Genomic DNA, 15,619 nt, shown 5'->3' with positions numbered 1-15,619 from the left:
GATGTCGATTTCTCAAAAAATAAATTATTCCTGGGACTTTTCATGGCTTTTCCTACTAGAGGGCATCATAACGAACAAAAAACGTTTATGGTATGATGGGTTATTCCCAACAGGAGCAAAGTTACAGGCCACTTTGTATGATATTGCATAGACAGTGTCGTCTGCCTGGATCTGCCCGTATCCGCCTGATGTCGATTTCTCAAAAAATAAATTATTCCTGGGACTTTTCATGGCTTTTCCTACTAGAGGGCATCATAACGAACAAAAAACGTTTATGGTATGATGGGTTATTCCCAACAGGAGCAAAGTTACAGGCCACTTTGTATAATATTGCATAGACAGTGTCGTCTGCCTGGATCTGCCCGTATCCGCCTGATGTCGATTTCTCAAAAAATAAATTATTCCTGGGACTTTTCATGGCTTTTCCTACTAGAGGGCATCATAACGAACAAAAAACGTTTATGGTATGATGGGTTATTCCCAACAGAAGCAAAGTTACAGGCCACTTTGTATGATATTGCATAGACAGTGTCGTCTGCCTGGATCTGCCCGTATCCGCCTGATGTCGATTTCTCAAAAAATAAATTATTCCTGGGACTTTTCATGGCTTTTCCTACTAGAGGGCATCATAACGAACAAAAAACGTTTATGGTATAATGGGTTATTCCCAACAGGAGCAAAGTTACAGGCCACTTTGTATAATATTGCATAGACAGTGTCGTCTGCCTGGATCTGCCCGTATCCGCCTGATGTCGATTTCTCAAAAAATAAATTATTCCTGGGACTTTTCATGGCTTTTCCTACTAGAGGGCATCATAACGAACAAAAAACGTTTATGGTATGATGGGTTATTCCCAACAGGAGCAAAGTTACAGGCCACTTTGTATGATATTGCATAGACAGTGTCGTCTGCCTGGATCTGCCCGTATCCGCCTGATGTCGATTTCTCAAAAAATAAATTATTCCTGGGACTTTTCATGGCTTTTCCTACTAGAGGGCATCATAACGAACAAAAAACGTTTATGGTATGATGGGTTATTCCCAACAGGAGCAAAGTTACAGGCCACTTTGTATAATATTGCATAGACAGTGTCGTCTGCCTGGATCTGCCCGTATCCGCCTGATGTCGATTTCTCAAAAAATAAATTATTCCTGGGACTTTTCATGGCTTTTCCTACTAGAGGGCATCATAACGAACAAAAAACGTTTATGGTATGATGGGTTATTCCCAACAGAAGCAAAGTTACAGGCCACTTTGTATGATATTGCATAGACAGTGTCGTCTGCCTGGATCTGCCCGTATCCGCCTGATGTCGATTTCTCAAAAAATAAATTATTCCTGGGACTTTTCATGGCTTTTCCTACTAGAGGGCATCATAACGAACAAAAAACGTTTATGGTATGATGGGTTATTCCCAACAGGAGCAAAGTTACAGGCCACTTTGTATAATATTGCATAGACAGTGTCGTCTGCCTGGATCTGCCCGTATCCGCCTGATGTCGATTTCTCAAAAAATAAATTATTCCTGGGACTTTTCATGGCTTTTCCTACTAGAGGGCATCATAACGAACAAAAAACGTTTATGGTATGATGGGTTATTCCCAACAGGAGCAAAGTTACAGGCCACTTTGTATAATATTGCATAGACAGTGTCGTCTGCCCGGATCTGCCCGTATCCGCCTGATGTCGATTTCTCAAAAAATAAATTATTCCTGGGACTTTTCATGGCTTTTCCTACTAGAGGGCATCATAACGAACAAAAAACGTTTATGGTATGATGGGTTATTCCCAACAGGAGCAAAGTTACAGGCCACTTTGTATAATATTGCATAGACAGTGTCGTCTGCCTGGATCTGCCCGTATCCGCCTGATATCGATTTCTCAAAAAATAAATTATTCCTGGGACTTTTCATGGCTTTTCCTACTAGAGGGCATCATAACGAACAAAAAACGTTTATGGTATGATGGGTTATTCCCAACAGGAGCAAAGTTACAGGCCACTTTGTATAATATTGCATAGACAGTGTCGTCTGCCTGGATCTGCCCGTATCCGCCTGATGTCGATTTCTCAAAAAATAAATTATTCCTGGGACTTTTCATGGCTTTTCCTACTAGAGGGCATCATAACGAACAAAAAACGTTTATGGTATGATGGGTTATTCCCAACAGGAGCAAAGTTACAGGCCACTTTGTATAATATTGCATAGACAGTGTCGTCTGACTGGATCTGCCCGTATCCGCCTGATGTCGATTTCTCAAAAAATAAATTATTTCTGGGACTTTTCATGGCTTTTCCTACTAGAGGGCATCATAACGAACAAAAAACGTTTATGGTATGATGGGTTATTCCCAACAGGAGCAAAGTTACAGGCCACTTTGTATAATATTGCATAGACAGTGTCGTCTGCCTGGATCTGCCCGTATCCGCCTGATATCGATTTCTCAAAAAATAAATTATTCCTGGGACTTTTCATGGCTTTTCCTACTAGAGGGCATCATAACGAACAAAAAACGTTTATGGTATGATGGGTTATTCCCAACAGGAGCAAAGTTACAGGCCACTTTGTATAATATTGCATAGACAGTGTCGTCTGCCTGGATCTGCCCGTATCCGCCTGATATCGATTTCTCAAAAAATAAATTATTCCTGGGACTTTTCATGGCTTTTCCTACTAGAGGGCATCATAACGAACAAAAAACGTTTATGGTATGATGGGTTATTCCCAACAGGAGCAAAGTTACAGGCCACTTTGTATGATATTGCATAGACAGTGTCGTCTGCCTGGATCTGCCCGTATCCGCCTGATATCGATTTCTCAAAAAATAAATTATTCCTGGGACTTTTCATGGCTTTTCCTACTAGAGGGCATCATAACGAACAAAAAACGTTTATGGTATGATGGGTTATTCCCAACAGGAGCAAAGTTACAGGCCACTTTGTATAATATTGCATAGACAGTGTCGTCTGCCTGGATCTGCCCGTATCCGCCTGATATCGATTTCTCAAAAAATAAATTATTCCTGGGACTTTCCATGGCTTTTCCTACTAGAGGGCATCATAACGAACAAAAAACGTTTATGGTATGATGGGTTATTCCCAACAGGAGCAAAGTTACAGGCCACTTTGTATAATATTGCATAGACAGTGTCGTCTGCCTGGATCTGCCCGTATCCGCCTGATATCGATTTCTCAAAAAATAAATTATTCCTGGGACTTTTCATGGCTTTTCCTACTAGAGGGCATCATAACGAACAAAAAACGTTTATGGTATGATGGGTTATTCCCAACAGGAGCAAAGTTACAGGCCACTTTGTATAATATTGCATAGACAGTGTCGTCTGCCTGGATCTGCCCGTATCCGCCTGATATCGATTTCTCAAAAAATAAATTATTCCTGGGACTTTTCATGGCTTTTCCTACTAGAGGGCATCATAACGAACAAAAAACGTTTATGGTATGATGGGTTATTCCCAACAGAAGCAAAGTTACAGGCCACTTTGTATAATATTGCATAGACAGTGTCGTCTGCCTGGATCTGCCCGTATCCGCCTGATGTCGATTTTTCAAAAAATAAATTATTCCTGGGACTTTTCATGGCTTTTCCTACTAGAGGGCATCATAACGAACAAAAAACGTTTATGGTATGATGGGTTATTCCCAACAGGAGCAAAGTTACAGGCCACTTTGTATAATATTGCATAGACAGTGTCGTCTGCCTGGATCTGCCCGTATCCGCCTGATGTCGATTTCTCAAAAAATAAATTATTCCTGGGACTTTTCATGGCTTTTTCTACTAGAGGGCATCATAACGAACAAAAAACGTTTATGGTATGATGGGTTATTCCCAACAGGAGCAAAGTTACAGGCCACTTTGTATAATATTGCATAGACAGTGTCGTCTGCCCGGATCTGCCCGTATCCGCCTGATGTCGATTACTCAAAAAATAAATTATTCCTGGGACTTTTCATGGCTTTTCCTACTAGAGGGCATCATAACGAACAAAAAACGTTTATGGTATGATGGGTTATTCCCAACAGGAGCAAAGTTACAGGCCACTTTGTATAATATTGCATAGACAGTGTCGTCTGCCTGGATCTGCCCGTATCCGCCTGATGTCGATTTCTCAAAAAATAAATTATTTCTGGGACTTTTCATGGCTTTTCCTACTAGAGGGCATCATAACGAACAAAAAACGTTTATGGTATGATGGGTTATTCCCAACAGGAGCAAAGTTACAGGCCACTTTGTATAATATTGCATAGACAGTGTCGTCTGCCCGGATCTGCCCGTATCCGCCTGATGTCGATTTCTCAAAAAATAAATTATTCCTGGGACTTTTCATGGCTTTTCCTACTAGAGGGCATCATAACGAACAAAAAACGTTTATGGTATGATGGGTTATTCCCAACAGGAGCAAAGTTACAGGCCACTTTGTATAATATTGCATAGACAGTGTCGTCTGCCTGGATCTGCCCGTATCCGCCTAATGTCGATTTCTCAAAAAATAAATTATTCCTGGGACTTTTCATGGCTTTTCCTACTAGAGGGCATCATAACGAACAAAAAACGTGTATGGTATGATGGGTTATTCCCAACAGGAGCAAAGTTACAGGCCACTTTGTATGATATTGCATAGACAGTGTCGTCTGCCTGGATCTGCCCGTATCCGCCTGATGTCGATTTCTCAAAAAATAAATTATTCCTGGGACTTTTCATGGCTTTTCCTACTAGAGGGCATCATAACGAACAAAAAACGTTTATGGTATGACGGGTTATTCCCAACAGGAGCAAAGTTACAGGCCACTTCGTATAATATTGCATAGACAGTGTCGTCTGCCTGGATCTGCCCGTATCCGCCTAATGTCGATTTCTCAAAAAATAAATTATTCCTGGGACTTTTCATGGCTTTTCCTACTAGAGGGCATCATAACGAACAAAAAACGTTTATGGTATGATGGGTTATTCCCAACAGGAGCAAAGTCACAGGCCACTTTGTATAATATTGCATAGACAGTGTCGTCTGCCTGGATCTGCCCGTATCCGCCTGATGTCGATTTCTAAAAAAATAAATTATTCCTGGGACTTTTCATGGCTTTTCCTATTAGAGGGCATCATAACGAACAAAAAACGTTTATGGTATGATGGGTTATTCCCAACAGGAGCAAAGTTACAGGCCACTTTGTATAATATTGCATAGACAGTGTCGTCTGCCTGGATCTGCCCGTATCCGCCTGATGTCGATTTCTCAAAAAATAAATTATTCCTGGGACTTTTCATGGCTTTTCCTACTAGAGGGCATCATAACGAACAAAAAACGTTTATGGTATGATGGGTTATTCCCAACAGGAGCAAAGTTACAGGCCACTTTGTATAATATTGCATAGACAGTGTCGTCTGCCCGGATCTGCCCGTATCCGCCTGATGTCGATTTCTCAAAAAATAAATTATTCCTCGGACTTTTCATGGCTTTTCCTACTAGAGGGCATCATAACGAACAAAAAACGTTTATGGTATGATGGGTTATTCCCAACAGGAGCAAAGTTACAGGCCACTTTGTATAATATTGCATAGACAGTGTCGTCTGCCTGGATCTGCCCGTATCCGCCTAATGTCGATTTCTCAAAAAATAAATTATTCCTGGGACTTTTCATGGCTTTTCCTACTAGAGGGCATCATAACGAACAAAAAACGTTTATGGTATGATGGGTTATTCCCAACAGGAGCAAAGTCACAGGCCACTTTGTATAATATTGCATAGACAGTGTCGTCTGCCTGGATCTGCCCGTATCCGCCTGATGTCGATTTCTCAAAAAATAAATTATTCCTGGGACTTTTCATGGCTTTTCCTATTAGAGGGCATCATAACGAACAAAAAACGTTTATGGTATGATGGGTTATTCCCAACAGGAGCAAAGTTACAGGCCACTTTGTATAATATTGCATAGACAGTGTCGTCTGCCTGGATCTGCCCGTATCCGCCTGATGTCGATTTCTCAAAAAATAAATTATTCCTGGGACTTTTCATGGCTTTTCCTATTAGAGGGCATCATAACGAACAAAAAACGTTTATGGTATGATGGGTTATTCCCAACAGGAGCAAAGTTACAGGCCACTTTGTATAATATTGCATAGACAGTGTCGTCTGCCCGGATCTGCCCGTATCCGCCTGATGTCGATTTCTCAAAAAATAAATTATTCCTCGGACTTTTCATGGCTTTTCCTACTAGAGGGCATCATAACGAACAAAAAACGTTTATGGTATGATGGGTTATTCCCAACAGGAGCAAAGTTACAGGCCACTTTGTATAATATTGCATAGACAGTGTCGTCTGCCTGGATCTGCCCGTATCCGCCTAATGTCGATTTCTCAAAAAATAAATTATTCCTCGGACTTTTCATGGCTTTTCCTACTAGAGGGCATCATAACGAACAAAAAACGTTTATGGTATGATGGGTTATTCCCAACAGGAGCAAAGTTACAGGCCACTTTGTATAATATTGCATAGACAGTGTCGTCTGCCTGGATCTGCCCGTATCCGCCTGATGTCGATTTTTCAAAAAATAAATTATTCCTGGGACTTTTCATGGCTTTTCCTACTAGAGGGCATCATAACGAACAAAAAACGTTTATGGTATGATGGGTTATTCCCAACAGGAGCAAAGTTACAGGCCACTTTGTATAATATTGCATAGACAGTGTCGTCTGCCTGGATCTGCCCGTATCCGCCTGATGTCGATTTCTCAAAAAATAAATTATTCCTGGGACTTTTCATGGCTTTTTCTACTAGAGGGCATCATAACGAACAAAAAACGTTTATGGTATGATGGGTTATTCCCAACAGGAGCAAAGTTACAGGCCACTTTGTATAATATTGCATAGACAGTGTCGTCTGCCCGGATCTGCCCGTATCCGCCTGATGTCGATTACTCAAAAAATAAATTATTCCTGGGACTTTTCATGGCTTTTCCTACTAGAGGGCATCATAACGAACAAAAAACGTTTATGGTATGATGGGTTATTCCCAACAGGAGCAAAGTTACAGGCCACTTTGTATAATATTGCATAGACAGTGTCGTCTGCCTGGATCTGCCCGTATCCGCCTGATGTCGATTTCTCAAAAAATAAATTATTTCTGGGACTTTTCATGGCTTTTCCTACTAGAGGGCATCATAACGAACAAAAAACGTTTATGGTATGATGGGTTATTCCCAACAGGAGCAAAGTTACAGGCCACTTTGTATAATATTGCATAGACAGTGTCGTCTGCCCGGATCTGCCCGTATCCGCCTGATGTCGATTTCTCAAAAAATAAATTATTCCTGGGACTTTTCATGGCTTTTCCTACTAGAGGGCATCATAACGAACAAAAAACGTTTATGGTATGATGGGTTATTCCCAACAGGAGCAAAGTTACAGGCCACTTTGTATAATATTGCATAGACAGTGTCGTCTGCCTGGATCTGCCCGTATCCGCCTGATGTCGATTTCTCAAAAAATAAATTATTCCTGGGACTTTTCATGGCTTTTCCTACTAGAGGGCATCATAACGAACAAAAAACGTTTATGGTATGACGGGTTATTCCCAACAGGAGCAAAGTTACAGGCCACTTCGTATAATATTGCATAGACAGTGTCGTCTGCCTGGATCTGCCCGTATCCGCCTAATGTCGATTTCTCAAAAAATAAATTATTCCTGGGACTTTTCATGGCTTTTCCTACTAGAGGGCATCATAACGAACAAAAAACGTTTATGGTATGATGGGTTATTCCCAACAGGAGCAAAGTCACAGGCCACTTTGTATAATATTGCATAGACAGTGTCGTCTGCCTGGATCTGCCCGTATCCGCCTGATGTCGATTTCTCAAAAAATAAATTATTCCTGGGACTTTTCATGGCTTTTCCTATTAGAGGGCATCATAACGAACAAAAAACGTTTATGGTATGATGGGTTATTCCCAACAGGAGCAAAGTTACAGGCCACTTTGTATAATATTGCATAGACAGTGTCGTCTGCCTGGATCTGCCCGTATCCGCCTGATGTCGATTTCTCAAAAAATAAATTATTCCTGGGACTTTTCATGGCTTTTCCTACTAGAGGGCATCATAACGAACAAAAAACGTTTATGGTATGATGGGTTATTCCCAACAGGAGCAAAGTTACAGGCCACTTTGTATAATATTGCATAGACAGTGTCGTCTGCCCGGATCTGCCCGTATCCGCCTGATGTCGATTTCTCAAAAAATAAATTATTCCTCGGACTTTTCATGGCTTTTCCTACTAGAGGGCATCATAACGAACAAAAAACGTTTATGGTATGATGGGTTATTCCCAACAGGAGCAAAGTTACAGGCCACTTTGTATAATATTGCATAGACAGTGTCGTCTGCCTGGATCTGCCCGTATCCGCCTAATGTCGATTTCTCAAAAAATAAATTATTCCTGGGACTTTTCATGGCTTTTCCTACTAGAGGGCATCATAACGAACAAAAAACGTTTATGGTATGATGGGTTATTCCCAACAGGAGCAAAGTCACAGGCCACTTTGTATAATATTGCATAGACAGTGTCGTCTGCCTGGATCTGCCCGTATCCGCCTGATGTCGATTTCTCAAAAAATAAATTATTCCTGGGACTTTTCATGGCTTTTCCTATTAGAGGGCATCATAACGAACAAAAAACGTTTATGGTATGATGGGTTATTCCCAACAGGAGCAAAGTTACAGGCCACTTTGTATAATATTGCATAGACAGTGTCGTCTGCCTGGATCTGCCCGTATCCGCCTGATGTCGATTTCTCAAAAAATAAATTATTCCTGGGACTTTTCATGGCTTTTCCTATTAGAGGGCATCATAACGAACAAAAAACGTTTATGGTATGATGGGTTATTCCCAACAGGAGCAAAGTTACAGGCCACTTTGTATAATATTGCATAGACAGTGTCGTCTGCCCGGATCTGCCCGTATCCGCCTGATGTCGATTTCTCAAAAAATAAATTATTCCTCGGACTTTTCATGGCTTTTCCTACTAGAGGGCATCATAACGAACAAAAAACGTTTATGGTATGATGGGTTATTCCCAACAGGAGCAAAGTTACAGGCCACTTTGTATAATATTGCATAGACAGTGTCGTCTGCCTGGATCTGCCCGTATCCGCCTAATGTCGATTTCTCAAAAAATAAATTATTCCTCGGACTTTTCATGGCTTTTCCTACTAGAGGGCATCATAACGAACAAAAAACGTTTATGGTATGATGGGTTATTCCCAACAGGAGCAAAGTTACAGGCCACTTTGTATAATATTGCATAGACAGTGTCGTCTGCCTGGATCTGCCCGTATCCGCCTGATGTCGATTTCTCAAAAAATAAATTATTCCTGGGACTTTTCATGGCTTTTCCTATTAGAGGGCATCATAACGAACAAAAAACGTTTATGGTATGATGGGTTATTCCCAACAGGAGCAAAGTTACAGGCCACTTTGTATAATATTGCATAGACAGTGTCGTCTGCCCGGATCTGCCCGTATCCGCCTGATGTCGATTTCTCAAAAAATAAATTATTCCTCGGACTTTTCATGGCTTTTCCTACTAGAGGGCATCATAACGAACAAAAAACGTTTATGGTATGATGGGTTATTCCCAACAGGAGCAAAGTTACAGGCCACTTTGTATAATATTGCATAGACAGTGTCGTCTGCCTGGATCTGCCCGTATCCGCCTAATGTCGATTTCTCAAAAAATAAATTATTCCTCGGACTTTTCATGGCTTTTCCTACTAGAGGGCATCATAACGAACAAAAAACGTTTATGGTATGATGGGTTATTCCCAACAGGAGCAAAGTTACAGGCCACTTTGTATAATATTGCATAGACAGTGTCGTCTGCCTGGATCTGCCCGTATCCGCCTGATGTCGATTTCTCAAAAAATAAATTATTCCTGGGACTTTTCATGGCTTTTCCTACTAGAGGGCATCATAACGAACAAAAAACGTTTATGGTATGATGGGTTATTCCCAACAGGAGCAAAGTTACAGGCCACTTTGTATAATATTGCATAGACAGTGTCGTCTGACTGGATCTGCCCGTATCCGCCTGATGTCGATTTCTCAAAAAATAAATTATTTCTGGGACTTTTCAGGGCTTTTCCTACTAGAGGGCATCATAACGAACAAAAAACGTTTATGGTATGATGGGTTATTCCCAACAGGAGCAAAGTTACAGGCCACTTTGTATAATATTGCATAGACAGTGTCGTCTGCCCGGATCTGCCCGTATCCGCCTGATGTCGATTTCTCAAAAAATAAATTATTCCTCGGACTTTTCATGGCTTTTCCTACTAGAGGGCATCATAACGAACAAAAAACGTTTATGGTATGATGGGTTATTCCCAACAGGAGCAAAGTTACAGGCCACTTTGTATAATATTGCATAGACAGTGTCGTCTGCCTGGATCTGCCCGTATCCGCCTGATGTCGATTTCTCAAAAAATAAATTATTCCTGGGACTTTTCATGGCTTTTCCTACTAGAGGGCATCATAACGAACAAAAAACGTTTATGGTATGATGGGTTATTCCCAACAGGAGCAAAGTTACAGGCCACTTTGTATAATATTGCATAGACAGTGTCGTCTGCCTGGATCTGCCCGTATCCGCCTGATGTCGATTTCTCAAAAAATAAATTATTCCTGGGACTTTTCATGGCTTTTCCTACTAGAGGGCATCATAACGAACAAAAAACGTTTATGGTATGATGGGTTATTCCCAACAGGAGCAAAGTTACAGGCCACTTTGTATGATATTGCATAGACAGTGTCGTCTGCCTGGATCTGCCCGTATCCGCCTGATGTCGATTTCTCAAAAAATAAATTATTCCTGGGACTTTTCATGGCTTTTCCTACTAGAGGGCATCATAACGAACAAAAAACGTTTATGGTATGATGGGTTATTCCCAACAGGAGCAAAGTTACAGGCCACTTTGTATAATATTGCATAGACAGTGTCGTCTGCCTGGATCTGCCCGTATCCGCCTAATGTCGATTTCTCAAAAAATAAATTATTCCTCGGACTTTTCATGGCTTTTCCTACTAGAGGGCATCATAACGAACAAAAAACGTTTATGGTATGATGGGTTATTCCCAACAGGAGCAAAGTTACAGGCCACTTTGTATAATATTGCATAGACAGTGTCGTCTGCCTGGATCTGCCCGTATCCGCCTGATGTCGATTTCTCAAAAAATAAATTATTCCTGGGACTTTTCATGGCTTTTCCTACTAGAGGGCATCATAACGAACAAAAAACGTTTATGGTATGATGGGTTATTCCCAACAGGAGCAAAGTTACAGGCCACTTTGTATAATATTGCATAGACAGTGTCGTCTGCCTGGATCTGCCCGTATCCGCCTGATGTCGATTTCTCAAAAAATAAATTATTCCTGGGACTTTTCATGGCTTTTCCTACTAGAGGGCATCATAACGAACAAAAAACGTTTATGGTATGATGGGTTATTCCCAACAGGAGCAAAGTTACAGGCCACTTTGTATAATATTGCATAGACAGTGTCGTCTGCCTGGATCTGCCCGTATCCGCCTGATGTCGATTTCTCAAAAAATAAATTATTCCTGGGACTTTTCATGGCTTTTCCTACTAGAGGGCATCATAACGAACAAAAAACGTTTATGGTATGATGGGTTATTCCCAACAGGAGCAAAGTTACAGGCCACTTTGTATAATATTGCATAGACAGTGTCGTCTGCCTGGATCTGCCCGTATCCGCCTGATGTCGATTTCTCAAAAAATAAATTATTCCTGGGACTTTTCATGGCTTTTCCTACTAGAGGGCATCATAACGAACAAAAAACGTTGATGGTATGATGGGTTATTCCCAACAGGAGCAAAGTTACAGGCCACTTTGTATAATATTGCATAGACAGTGTCGTCTGCCCGGATCTGCCCGTATCCGCCTGATGTCGATTTCTCAAAAAATAAATTATTCCTGGGACTTTTCATGGCTTTTCCTACTAGAGGGCATCATAACGAACAAAAAACGTTTATGGTATGATGGGTTATTCCCAACAGGAGCAAAGTTACAGGCCACTTTGTATAATATTGCATAGACAGTGTCGTCTGCCTGGATCTGCCCGTATCCGCCTGATGTCGATTTCTCAAAAAATAAATTATTCCTGGGACTTTTCATGGCTTTTCCTACTAGAGGGCATCATAACGAACAAAAAACGTTTATGGTATGATGGGTTATTCCCAACAGGAGCAAAGTTACAGGCCACTTTGTATAATATTGCATAGACAGTGTCGTCTGCCTGGATCTGCCCGTATCCGCCTGATGTCGATTTCTCAAAAAATAAATTATTCCTGGGACTTTTCATGGCTTTTCCTACTAGAGGGCATCATAACGAACAAAAAACGTTTATGGTATGATGGGTTATTCCCAACAGGAGCAAAGTTACAGGCCACTTTGTATAATATTGCATAGACAGTGTCGTCTGCCTGGATCTGCCCGTATCCGCCTGATGTCGATTTCTCAAAAAATAAATTATTCCTGGGACTTTTCATGGCTTTTCCTACTAGAGGGCATCATAACGAACAAAAAACGTTTATGGTATGATGGGTTATTCCCAACAGGAGCAAAGTTACAGGCCACTTTGTATAATATTGCATAGACAGTGTCGTCTGCCTGGATCTGCCCGTATCCGCCTGATGTCGATTTCTCAAAAAATAAATTATTCCTGGGACTTTTCATGGCTTTTCCTACTAGAGGGCATCATAACGAACAAAAAACGTTTATGGTATGATGGGTTATTCCCAACAGGAGCAAAGTTACAGGCCACTTTGTATAATATTGCATAGACAGTGTCGTCTGCCTGGATCTGCCCGTATCCGCCTGATGTCGATTTCTCAAAAAATAAATTATTCCTGGGACGTTAATTACTCGAAATTAATTGACGTTAATTACTCGAAATAAAAATTTTTCCGATGACTTTCTGGCTATTTTTTCGTTAGGAAACATCCTACTGAACATAAAGTGTCTATAGTACCCTCAGTTATTTCTAGTAATTGAAACTTCACGGGTTACAAGAAATTTTTTTTACAATCTTTTCTTATGCAAGCTTATGGTAAATTCAATTTAATTCTTCATGACATCAAACCGATCGAGTTTTATTTCGCTGCAAGAAACCATCTTATTAATGACATATCATGAGAATTAATTCTCGCAGAATTCGTCTAGTCTCTTCAGTAAACCTTTTTAAAAAAAAAAAATAATATTTCATTTCTCTTGACATCCTCAAGCTCTTAGCTACACTTTTTCATCCATCCTTCCACACTTCCTCCATCCACCCAATCATCTAACCATCCACGACCAATCGACCAATAAACACTTCCTCCTATTACCTATAAAAATAATAACAATTCTATTTCATTGTATTTCTCTTTTTCTACATTTTTTTTACTTAAATCTAAAACCACTCAAGTCTGCGCTATGTATGCTTATCACGCTTATTACGGTCACAGTATAATAATACTTAGCTGTTGATGGAGTAGTGCTCTAGGTTGCTTACACGAATCTTTACTTTACTTCCTTCCTCACCGTGTCCTCGATCCTCAACCACACGTCCCTCACTTTAGTCTCGCTCGTCCCCAACACTTATTCTTATTCTCATACAATATATAAAAATAATCAAAATAATACTATCTGATAATAATAATAACAACAATAATTCAGCAGCAGTATCCCCAAAGTCTATCATACATCACTCAAATATATACAATTCACTCTAATAAATTATTCATTAAAATCTTTCATTAATAAATGCCAGTAATTCATTTTACGTTTTTTTCGAGGGGAAAGTTGAGCAAAATGAGAAACTATTTTTGGGCTAGAAAAAATTTTCGAAATTCCGGCCTGTAATTTTTCAGATTTTTCGAATAGCAAAATTTGAAAAAAATTATTTCTGTTTATTCACATCGGATCTAAATCAAAATGGCATAGAATTTATCTTGAAATGTTTTTTGTTAAAATGCCTTAAGACTTTTCACCGTCTGATTTAAAAAAACTTTTGGAATTAAGTGATACTTTTGTAATTAACACACAAGTCGTGGAAATTGGCTGAGGTGGTAGAGAGGTTCAATATTTATTCACGCACACTTAAACATTATCCTCAAAATAATCAGGAACGCTTGCTATCCCATACTTCGGAGCCTCGACATCTGTTAAACTCTGCTCCGATAATCGATAATCGATAAATTTTTTATTTCGTCAAATCTTTGTTATGTGGAGGTAGCATTTTTATTTTATAAAATTATTATTCAATTAATTAACTACGTAGTACATGAAAACTATAATTATTTTGAAAATATCCTTGTCATTCTTTATCTAAAAAAAAAAAAATATAATAAAAAACCGATGAATCATGACCATAAAGTTTTCGCTTCTGTACCCTTCGTAACTTTAATCCCCTAGAACATGGGTTCGATTCCTGGCTTGGGGTTTGTAAAGGTTTATTCGCTTATAATTTAGTACACTTTTGCGGGAAATTTGAACATGTGTCAAAACTTATATATTTAATCAAAAATCGCATAAAAAAATTTTACCTCAAGAAAGTGGAAATTCGCGCTCTTTATAATATCATATCTAATTCGTATAATTATACATTTAATATATGTTTTTATATAAATTTTTATATAATTATCTTAATATAGATATTGATAACCTAATTAATCATTAAGTAATATCTAATAAAACAATACTTTTTAGGAAAAGTAATTAATAGCAAAAAAACAAAGTTTAATTAACACGGAGATTTAATAGGGCTATAAATATAAAACTTGAAAAATAATAATATTTAACAAACCAAAAAGAAAACTAATAAAAATAAATAATCGAAAAAGTCTTGAAAAAATAAAATTTCTGAGAAGTAGAAAAAAGTCAAATTTGGAATAAAAAGCAATTATCATCAAGGGTTTAAGTCAGAATCCAAGTACTACTTGATCATGAGAGAATAAAAAAGCATGAGCAAGTTCCGCGGAACTGCAACTAGAGTCAGTAGAGTTTAAAAATAAAGAGAAGGATATTGTAAAGTAAGACATCGACTTGATAGAAAGAGCAATGCACAAGGAGTTGCCCCGCCCTCAGCGAACAGAAACCGAAGCTAAAGTCGAGTCGTCAAGCTCGAATTCTATCTCTCCCTCACATACCCATACTCACCCTCTTTCCGCGCTTGGTCTTCTTCCGGCTACCCCACGGACTCCCTTAACGCACACACACTCATACACATGCTTAAAACAACCCCCTAGCATTGCCTAAAATCATATAACCTACCAAACAATCATACAAACAAATGTAAAATCTTCTATACACACATGTATAGATAAATATATGTGTAGTCACAACTACCCTAAAAATTAGTAGCACATTGGGTACTGCCAAAAGCAACCCTACTACTCGGTCACAACTACTACTACACCCCAACACGAGTTGGTATTTGTTCGTCTTCTTTTATAACATGGCGGCGATCGATTCGAGACTGGCGTTACTCGTCGTAGATTATGGCCGCAATGGCGCCACTGTCGTCCGTTTTTACACTTTGTCTCTTCAGTTTCA

The sequence above is a fragment of the Microplitis demolitor genome, chromosome 4 (assembly GCF_026212275.2).
Source record: "Microplitis demolitor isolate Queensland-Clemson2020A chromosome 4, iyMicDemo2.1a, whole genome shotgun sequence".
Taxonomy (NCBI): Eukaryota; Metazoa; Arthropoda; class Insecta; order Hymenoptera; family Braconidae; genus Microplitis; species Microplitis demolitor.
The sequence above is the reverse complement of the archived record's forward strand: the minus strand, read 5'-3'. Positions refer to the sequence as shown.